This window comes from Periplaneta americana, chromosome 2 (genome assembly GCF_040183065.1).
Source record: "Periplaneta americana isolate PAMFEO1 chromosome 2, P.americana_PAMFEO1_priV1, whole genome shotgun sequence".
NCBI classification, from domain to species: domain Eukaryota; kingdom Metazoa; phylum Arthropoda; class Insecta; order Blattodea; family Blattidae; genus Periplaneta; species Periplaneta americana.
Window position 1 is genome coordinate 65,349,753 of NC_091118.1, and position 11,228 is coordinate 65,360,980.

Below are 11,228 nucleotides of genomic sequence, written 5' to 3' on the forward strand. Positions count from 1 at the left end.
TATCACCAATCTCATCGACGCTAAATAACCTAGTAGTTGATACAGCGTCGTTAAGAAACCAACTTAAAAAATACGTAACTACCTATAGGCTAATCTCATACAGCAGAAGCTATAACATAATCTAAATAATATAAACAAGATAAATGATAGAAAAATTTTAATGAAAATATTATAAATGTTGTGTTTTATTTAACGACATGAGCCTGTCGCATTTAAGCACACTTAAATGCCATCGATCTGACCCGGGATCGAACCCGCAACCTTGGCCATAGAAGGCCAGAATTTTAATGAAGGATGATGAAATAAACATGAATCATTTTAAATGCACAATATTGACAAACAAAGAAACAAATGCTAGGGAGGTGACAAAAACAAACAAATGCTAGGAAGTGATAAAAAAAAAACAAATGCTAGGGAGATGATAAAAATTGTAGGATAAGCAGCCATGATTGGTTGAAACACGTCGTTCGTACCGTTGTATTGGTCAAAAGTAGTATGACGTAGCAAAAGTGTAATGATAAAGTTAAAAAAAAAAAGCTGTCGGACTTTATGGTATGGCATAGTTATATGATTTTATATGTATTGTAGATACAGGATGAGAGAAAGTTATACACATTTAGGCTATTCATAATATGTGTTACATCATCATTTTGACGTGGACGAGTTATGTCCGTTAAATTTAGCTTTGAACCCTCTCATTTAGGGTCAGGTTTCCTTTACGTGCTGCAGATAGTCTACACGGCAGGGACTCACATCTTTAGTTCCCTTCCTAAGGAAGCCATGGTAAGGACATGTTTGAGACTGTTGGTAAAACTAATAGATTTTTTTTTAGTCAGTAGTTCCGGCGTGGTTGTTTCTGGTATGATTGCAAGTTTACGAAACCGCCACCTTTAACGTATCGGTGGTGTTTAGTTAAACGGGCTTATTCCACAAAAAGTTTTTCAGGAAAAACGAAAATTAAATTTTAACACATTGTTATTATAGTCCCGTCGCTCTAATTTCCGGCAGCCAATCACGTTGCAGGTCGGCTACATTTAAACGTGTGCGTCTTGTGATTCGCTGGTGACGACGTTATGCATTTCCTAAGGCTCGATAAATACTTAATATAATCGCCCGCCATTTTGGCTCTTCCGTTGGCGTTCGCAGAAAACTCACGAGGACGTTATTTGCCGCTCAATTATTTGCTGAATTACAGTGCGTTTGATTTATTGTCATAGGAGCTACGACATGATAATGTTTAACGGTGTGGCAAATAGATTCCTCGTTTGGTAGCTCGGCAACGAAGGAACAAAAATGGCGAACGAAACTAGCTACCTAGACTTTATGGAGCCTTCACTTCCAAAGACGTAAGCAAAGAGGAGGAGTCACGCCGGAAATAACAGCGTCGCGACTATAGTTACCTTATACCAGCGGTCATCAGCACAGAGCAACCTCGGGCTAGCGTCATTTACCCGCGGATAAGACATTGCACTAGCGTGCACCCATGGCTGCTGGCAGGTATGGTTTTTCGCTATCCCTTCTGCACTCCTTGCCCATTTCAGCAAGTGCTGACGACCACAGCCTTGTACGAAGGAATGTAAACATTGCCAAAAACATATCTTCACGTTTTGTAATTACTCGCAAATTTTAACTAATTACAGTAATTACAGTAAAAATGTCACATTTAAGAAAATGAGGATTAAGTCCTTTTAACTAAACACCATCGATATTTTCTTAATTGAATCGAGATTAAGTTGTTATTTCTCCCGAAAGCATTTAAATTAAATTTATCTGAGCAGCGATTCGTTCAACAGCGACACATCATTTGTTTGCACTCAGACCAGCGAGGTGTGGCATTTGTTCTGACACTCAGCTGATCGGAATTTTCACTTGTTTCTCATGCACGAATTTCGCGTAGGTTATACACAAACGAAGCGTAAAGCTGTTTGAAGACCTTTTTTAGAATGTAAAATTTGTAGATATAAGTTAACTGCTATCTATGATTGAGGTTCTGGCTAATATGCACATCTATTACCAGACAGTACATCTCACTTGACGATATGTGTCAGAGGAAGAATTGTTTGTATGCATCTGAAGTTAATGTAGCTAACCGGCGATGTATGTAACGAAGGGAGAAAGGAACTGGCCACTCTACCTCATTATCTCCTGGCTTAGTTGTCTCGTAAGTGGTGTCTTGTTGGTATCACTTGTGAGGCTCAGACCTGTCTGATCGAACAGTTGACTAAATAACAAACAAGTTAACTGCAACCACCTATAAATTATACCACGAACCAAGCCGCCACAGTGGTGTAGTGGCTAGACCGTTGTCTTATAATCCTGTGGACCGTAGTTCGCGTAATTTCATTTTAAATAGAAATTCCTTTCCTAAAATTTCATTGCTTATTTTTTCTATCGAAGTTAAATCTATTTTATATAATTTGAAGACCGTTTTCAAGAATGTAAAATTTGTAGATATAAGATAATTGCAACTATACCTATGTGGTCCAGTGGCTAGAGCGCTGGATTTATAATCCTGTTGACCCGGGTTCGATCCCTGGTGTAACTCCGATTTGTAACTTATGTTGAGCAAGCCCTTGGTCCAGATAACATAGGGGTTTTCTCCGGGAGTTCCAGCTCCCCTGTGGCATCCGAACAAATCTCCATCATCATCTCATCTCATCGCGGGTGTAGCGTAGTCCAGCCTCCTATGGCGCATCCTGAGCAAGCGCTCTGTCTGTAAATTGGTCTATACAATTGGATTGACATGGACGAATAACGAATAGTCAAGTGCCCGCCATTAGCAAAGAAAAAACTGTAAGCACCACACTAGCGGGCCCGGGTTCAAATCCTGGTTGGAACAAGTTACCTGGTTGGGGTTTTTCCGGGGTTTTCCCTCAGCCAATTGATGCAGAATTACTGGATAACTTTTGCCGTTGGACTTCGGACTCATTTCGCTATCACTAATTCACATATCATCATCATCATCATCATCCATATCATAGCCCGGGTTAAGTTCACGGTGCGCGTGCTGTACTTGTACAATAGTGGCAAAAAAAACCGGACCGACCCTTGTAGCTGATTTCAGAGCCTTGTTCACTCCAGAGCGTCGGTGCATATGCCTTGTACCTGAAAAGTATTTTCCAGTTATCCGGCTAAATCAGGTATCCCACAGTTGCCGGATACGAGGAATTCTATTTATAAACCAACTTTTGCCTACATACTACTCATTTCCTTTATAAAGATAATATGGGTTTTTGCTACTCAGTGAAGACGAAAACAGTAACCAGCTGCGTGGTGCACAGGTGCTTTCGGGTCCAAGGAATATGCACCAACGCTCTGGAGTGAACAAGGCTCTGAAATCAGCTACAACAGTGGTCGGTTCGGTTTTTTTGCCACTACTGTACATACCACTCTTAATGAACGGTCGTTCTTCAGTGCTAATGTATGTATGTATGTATGTATGTATGTATGTATGTATGTATGTATGTATTCACACTGGAACTGGGTAAATACCCGGTGGCAGTGGTAACTAATTACACTCAATAATTACAATTACTACTCCAAAGTAAAGGAATGATACTGACATGGCTTGAGTATGGTTTTGTTGAAAGGTTGTATCACAGTCTACTATATACAGTCGTGAAGCTCAATATGTAGTAAAAATACAAACATGGGTAGTTGCCCACCACTAGGGTCGCTACTATCGCCTCATCATCATAGATCTCTCCTAGCAGATGACAAAATATGTTACACTTTCGTTGTCGCGTTCTTTTGGAAAAATTAATACCTTCCTTCCATTATTGAAATATTAAATTGATAAAGTTCATTTATTATTTTAATTAAGTATATTAAATTCCACCATAAACTCGAAGATACCTGCAAGAAATAGGTTAATATTATTTTTTTTTGTGCAAAACGAACTGAAATTTACTATAATCGCTTCACTCATTCAATATTATAGCGATAATGAACTATAAAACCAATAAATATTAATTTGCATTTCCCTTTACAACAATAATATAATAACAATAATAATGGAAATATGAATTAATTGAGTAACTTACGTGTACCGGTACTTGTAGTGTAGGCTTACGTAGTTAACAAAGTGGGATGATGCAAATTCGCGTGGGCTGACGAAACGCCAGAGACCCACATCGAGTGCATAATATATACGTCAATGTGTACGTTAACAGAAAACCACAATTCCAAGTCACGCAGAGATTGTGTGCACTCGATGTGGGTCTCTGGCGTTTCGTCAGCCCACGCGAGTTGTGTGGATATAAAGGGAAAGATTGAGACGGTGTCGGGTGGAGTTCCCGGGTAGCTCAGTTGGCAGAGCACTGGTACGTTCAATCAGAGGTCCCGGGATCGGTACCCGGCCCCGGAACAATTTTTCCCTTGAAATTATTCAAAAGTGGGATGAGGTTAAGCAATAATAATCACACCAGAATTGGAAATAAAACGTGATCAATAAATTTTATTGTAACAGACTTACTTTTTCTACATCTCTAGTAAAGTAACAAATAAAAATAACAACAAAATTAACAGCTATAATTAAAAACATATCCTTTGAAAAAAAAGTAGGCCTAAGTTGTCTGAAAATGTACAATTATTCAAGGAATCAGCTGATACAAACGTAGAATTAGTGCAAAGCTTTTGTTTCTCAGCAGCAGGTAATAACAGAACAGGTTTATTTGAAACATCAAATGAAGTTGGAACTGCATTCCAGATTAATTTATTTTTGTTTTCATTCATAAATTGTGTGTTTTCGAAATGAAGAGAGCAAAACTTTATATTATTATAAAGATATGCTTCATTCTTAGTCATTAGATCTTCCCTCCTGCTGTTTGTTAACCACTTTTTGCGTCTAGAAGTAAAATAAGAAATAGATGTTAGGATTTTTCTTCACGAGCATCAATGCGAGATACGCAACGACCTAGCATTCGATGGAAATACGACTCAGTCCACTCTAAATCCAAAGTCGACCGTGGACAGTCTATTGTTTCTAGTTGCTAACCGCTTGGAGCGCTTTATCACGAGATATAGTAGACTGTGATACAACCGCAATCTACTATATACAGTCGCGAAGCTTGAGGTGATTTTTTTGCAAATCTCGTGATAAAGCGCTCGAAGCGGTTAGCAACTAGAAACAATAGACTGTCCACGGTCGACTTTGGACTGTGTCGTATTTCCATCGAGTGCTAGCTCGTTGCGTATTTCACATTGATACTTGTGAAATGTTCGTTATTGGTTGTAATGAAAATTTTAATGGCTAAAATACAATAATTGGAATAATAATAATATTTTACTAGACGTAGAAAAATTAAGTTTGTTTTAATGAAATTTATTGATCACGTTTTATTTTCAATTCTGGTGGGATTATTATTGCTTAGGCCTACTTTTTTTTTTTTCAAAGGATATGTTTTTAATATAGCTGTTAATTTTGTTGTTATTTTTATTTTTTACTTTACTAGAGACGTAGAAAAAGTCTGTTACAATAAAATTTATTGATCACGTTTTATTTCCAATTCTGGTGTGATTATTATTGCTTAACCTCATCCCACTTTGTTAACTACGTAAGCCTACACTACAAGTACCGGTACACGTAAGTTACTCCATTAATTCATATTTCCATTATTATTGTTGTGAAGGGAAATGCAAATTAATATTTATTGGTTTCATAGTTAATTATCACTATAATCTTGAATAAGTGAAGCGATTATAGTAAATTTCAGTTCGTTTTGCACAAACAAAAATAATATTAACCTATTTCTTGTAGGTATTTTCGAGTTTATGGTGGAATTTAATATACTTCATTAAAATAATAAATTAACTTTATGCATTTAATATTTCAATAATGGAAGGAAGGTGTTAATTTTTCCAAAAGAACACAACGAAAGTGTAACATATTATTTTGTCGTCTACTAGGAGAGAGATCTGCGATGATGAGGCGATAGTAGCGATCCTAGTGGTGGGCAACTACCCATGTTTGCATTTTTACTACATATTGAGCTTCGCGACTGTTGTTGTTGTTTTCTAGTGCCAGGCATTTGACAATGAAGTCATTTGACCTCTTGCACTCCAATATTTTTCAAAGATATTATCATGACCAGCCACTGAAGCACAGATTTTGAGATGTTCCGAATCCATTTCTTGGTTTGAGTTGCACAATGGACAGTTAGGGGACTGATATATTCCAATTCTATGCAGGTGTTTGGCCAAACAATCATGGCCTGTTGCCAATCTAAATGCAGCTACAGACGATTTTCGTGGTATTGTGGATTTTGATGCAGAGAGTTCCATTTTTTCCCTTGGGATTGTGTTATTAAATTTTGTTTGTTGAAGTCTAAGTATGTAGATATAATAAATCTTTTCACAGAGTAATACGTAGATTTAGTAACAGGTCTGTAAGTAGCAGTGCTGCCCTTCTTTGCTAAAGCATCCGCATTCTCATTTCCCAGGATTCCACAATGGGATGGTATCCTTTGGAATACAATTCTTTTATTGAGTGATATTAATTGAGAGAGCATTTTAGTTATTTCTGCTGTTTGAGATGAAGGTGTGTGTTTAGAGACTATTGATAGAATAGCTGCTTTGGAGTCTGACAATATAACTGCATTCCTAAATTTATTGATGTGGCATAGAAGATTCCTGAGACTTTCCCTTATTGCAATGATTTCACCATCAAAACTTGTTGTTCCATATCCAAGAGATCTATAAAGTGAGAAGAGACAGCACGTAACACCTACACCGGCACCTTGTTCTCTGGAGATCAAGGATCCGTCGGTGTATAAATGAAGCCAGTTTTGTGGAGGGTACCTAATATTAATTGTCTCTAAAGACAATTGTTTCAGTATTTCAGTGTTTACTTCTGATTTCAGTATTTCTTCGCGACTGTATGTAGTAGACTGTGGTTGTATGCTATTTTGACATGTTACGTTAAACCTCGCTGCGTTAAACAGACGAAACGATTTAATCACTTGATAATTTCTTCTTCGATATTCGAAAACTCTTGAATAATTGAAATCTTTTTCGCAGTTTTGGTATAAAATACATAAATATATCTATTACTGATTTTAAACCAGATTTGCTGCAATTATATTTGAGCCGAATTTATTTTTTAACTCATGAAATGTTAAAGCATGAACATGGATGAATATATTATTATTATTATTATTATTATTATTATTATTATTATTATTATTATTATTATTATTATTATATTTATCCATGGCATGAATTTGAACGCGGTATACTTCCTACCACAGATCACACCGTCTAGGCTAGAGACTACGTAAGAAATTGAATTTGTCTGCCATCTATATTCTAGAATCATTACTCTTAATACATATCGCTAACACAAGGTGGCGAAACAATCAGTAGGTATGCCGGTATCGGTGACCCACTTGTTCTGTGACAGTAGCTCACAGCACTATGTTGCCGATACGGGCGACCACGCTGTCGGCAAATGGATGGCTGACGTTGAAACATTGACAATTGACACGAAGGTAAGAAACAATACAAAAATTGACGGAGAATCAAAGATGAAACGTATCAATGCTAACACTGTGTGCACAATAAATGTCGCACTCGATACGTGAGAACTGTAACTTTGGCAACTCAACCGTTGTTACCATAACAACAAGCTACCACGTTACGTGACATCCTAGATCATATATAAAACAGATCGCTCAAGCTTATGTTAAATTTGGACGCAACTGGAAAATAACGGACGCTATGCGTCGCTAGTGTCGAGAAATGAGCTTGCAATAACAAACACTAGATGGCAGAGTACCTGAAAAGTACATAGAGTAATACGACTGTGGGAAGACTTTTTTACGTGATGCCACCTCCAAATTTCTTTCTCATTGTAAAGTGAGGTTATGTTACAATAAGACTTTGATGTGTCGCTAAATTGTAGCATACAGAATAGTGATGGGCGAAGTTGTTCTTTTCCCGGAACAGTTCCGACGGTTCCGGTTCCGAAAAAATACTATGTTCCAAATAACAGTTCCGAAATAACAGTCACCAGTGGTGATGAGTCGGAGTCGTTGAGTCGTTCAAACGAACGGTACAGTACCCTCCCTCTTCACCATAGACAAATAACACCATGCAGCTCACACTGGAGCACTCATAGGCATGACATAGTACACATTCTTATGTATAGATGGCACTGGAATGCACATTCGAATCGATTTTGGAAAATTGCTGTGCATGCGGACAGAACTCAAAAGCTTAATGTTAGTAATTACACAGCTGTTGACTACAAGGATAGAATACAACACTTTGTTTTCGTACATAAAGTTATAAAGACATGGTAGCCAACTAAAAAAAATAATATAACATTTAAAACATATGGTATGTAATTTCTGTTCTCTCTATTACATAATAAAAAAAACAAATCATTAATTTTTATTTTTACTTTTCTTAATGCACAGTTATAATAATAATAATAATAATAATAATAATAATAATAATAATAAATATTACAATTTCATAAATAAAAAAGATATATATTGGCAGTACTGAAACCTGGAAACCCCGCAGTGGGTTAGTAAAATGTTGGAATCGCATCTTTACCAAAGTGTAATTTAAACTTCGCATTAAACCTCGCTCTCCAAATCGGTACTTATATGGGTAGTTTCCAACAAATAATGCTACAACATTTTTGTCGTTCTTTGATAACAGAGAAGATAGCACAAAAACTTGTGCTTGTCAGACTTAACCTCAACAAACGACATACAGACATTGTAACTAAACCACTCATTACCATTTACGACTTTAACCTTTGTATAGAATCAGCTGATCAATGAAATAATAATAGTATGCGTACTTTATGACTTTGTAGAATGTTTATAAAACAGAATTAGTCAACTCATGGTGAAATAAACCATAAAGCGAGAATGAATATTACAGATTATTAAATACTATAACATTACAGATGATTGGCCAGTCTTACAAATGTTGATATTAAAGTTCGCGCCACCGCAAGGATTTCAATTTCCATGCGTCCCCCTCCAACCACGTGAGAGTTTCAAGTACCAACTTCATCCAACGAAGTTCCAAGTACAACATAAAGAACAACGAGAACAGTGTAACTGCAGCTGTCATTGGTTCATCGGAACAAGCTCCGACGTTCCGACTGTTATCTCGGAGTCGGAACATACCTTGTGCAACGCGGTACTGCGAGCCCGCAACAGCTGGGCAAGTGAGCAGCTCGGAGTCGGAACACTGTTATTTCGGAACAGGAGGTTCCGACCTACTGTTCATTTTTGCAACAGTTCCGAGACCGGAACAGTTCCAAAATAACTGTTGTGTTATTTTTTACCCATCTCTAATACAGAAGCTTGTTTTACCCAAATTCATCAACACACATAGATGACATTTTGGTACATGGCTGATATAATGTTGTTTGCGTTCAATATATAATCTGTCATCATTTGATGTACGATATCTAATTGTTTTTAATTTTCAGTATACAATACCTCCCTAGCAACAACTATCACAAAATACTAAAAAGAGCAGATTTGTCTGCGTTTGTTGAATGCACATCATGATGCTCACGAAAAGGCACTAATTTATTTTGTGTGACCAAGATTACAATTTTTGAATATGAAGGAAAAGCAGGTATCCCTCTTCTGAAATTTATCCGAAAGGGGAAGAATTACAACTCCCTCCCCCTACACGTTTTCATTTTACAGGTGTATTATATGATGCGATATTGAAGCAGATAAATAATAACTGTACATTTCTCGTCCACATTAAATTCAACGTGTTCATAACGTAGACCTGATATATTGCTTCATGTAGGCTACACAGCTGGCAGTGTTCTTTTTACAAATAAGCGGTCGTACTAATCATTTTCTTTTCATCTGAACTATTGCTAGAATATGCGTTTGTGTTTTTATTTGCTCTGTATGTTGTTAAATAACTACTGAACATCGTCTTTGTTTAACAAATTGTTCAAGTATTCGTTTCATATCAGTCTTACGGTATTGAATTATGTCCATAACGTGGGCGAGATATTATCAGGCTGGAAAATTCGCTCTGAATGCATTTTTTTTTACACAATTTTCTAATTTTCAACAGATTTAAGATACCCTGTGCGGTTTCTCTGCCAATGCAGAGTTAATTGCAATATACGGTAATTCTGTTATTTTCCTGACACTTTTATATCCGTTCTCATAAACGTACTGATTTAGATTCTTTACCCTACTGTAGGTATTTTGCTCTCTACAAATCATCGTTAGTCAAATGAAATAGCCTATAATAGTTGTTTGTAACGAATTAGTAGACAACCTCAATCCCTCCTGACCGCCTCCCTTACGAATTTCTTTCTAACTTTAATCAAATTTACTTTATACTGGTCCTTAAATTACTGAAACTAGTGCTGAGGTAGTTACGGTGATTTCTGAAGTGAAAATAGTTCAATTTATAAGGGTGAAATCAAAAATAATTTTTGTAGCCTTTCCTTGTCCTTAATTGGAAATTTGAGTAACTTCATATGACGACAATATTTCTTCCTTCTTCTGCAGTTAACATAATCGCAGATGGACATTTCTAAATGAAGTTTGTTACACAGAAACCTTTGAGACAATATTGACACTTGAAATTCTTTATATAGTTCATCTATAAGAGTTAAACTAGCGCTGAGGTAGTTTCCTTCATACTCCGCTTATTCACCTTGCATACACGAGTCTGTAAACAGGTTAGGTTTGGTCAGTGCTGTCATGGTAATTTTTTTCTTGGCCATACACCCCACCCCTTGTTTTCTCCCTTGAAATATATTTTACTCTCCTCTCTCTATCTCTCCAATTGCCATTTAATTATTTTTTTTTAATATTAAAGAAGAAGTAAATAAATTGTTTTGCTTTACAATTTAATTGTACAAGTTTGATTTAAAGAATACACCATGTAGCACCACCATAGATGCACACTTGTCTCGATGAATCTTGGAGTGTATATTTGCAGCACTTCTTGTTTTTCAACCATTATTTTATATAATTCTGGATTCCAGTGCTGAAGAGGTGGATAATTTTTGTTTATGAACATCAAACAAAATAGGTACAGTAGGAACAGGAAGAGATGATCTAAGATCTGTATAGATCTCCACGTACAAAACTTAGGCACCATATGCCGTATGGCTCCTTACAGACAAAATTTTCATTTCCCCATACGATTAATTAAAAAAAATTGTAGGTTCCATACGATATATGGCCTCATGTGGCCTCCATGACAGCACTGGGGTC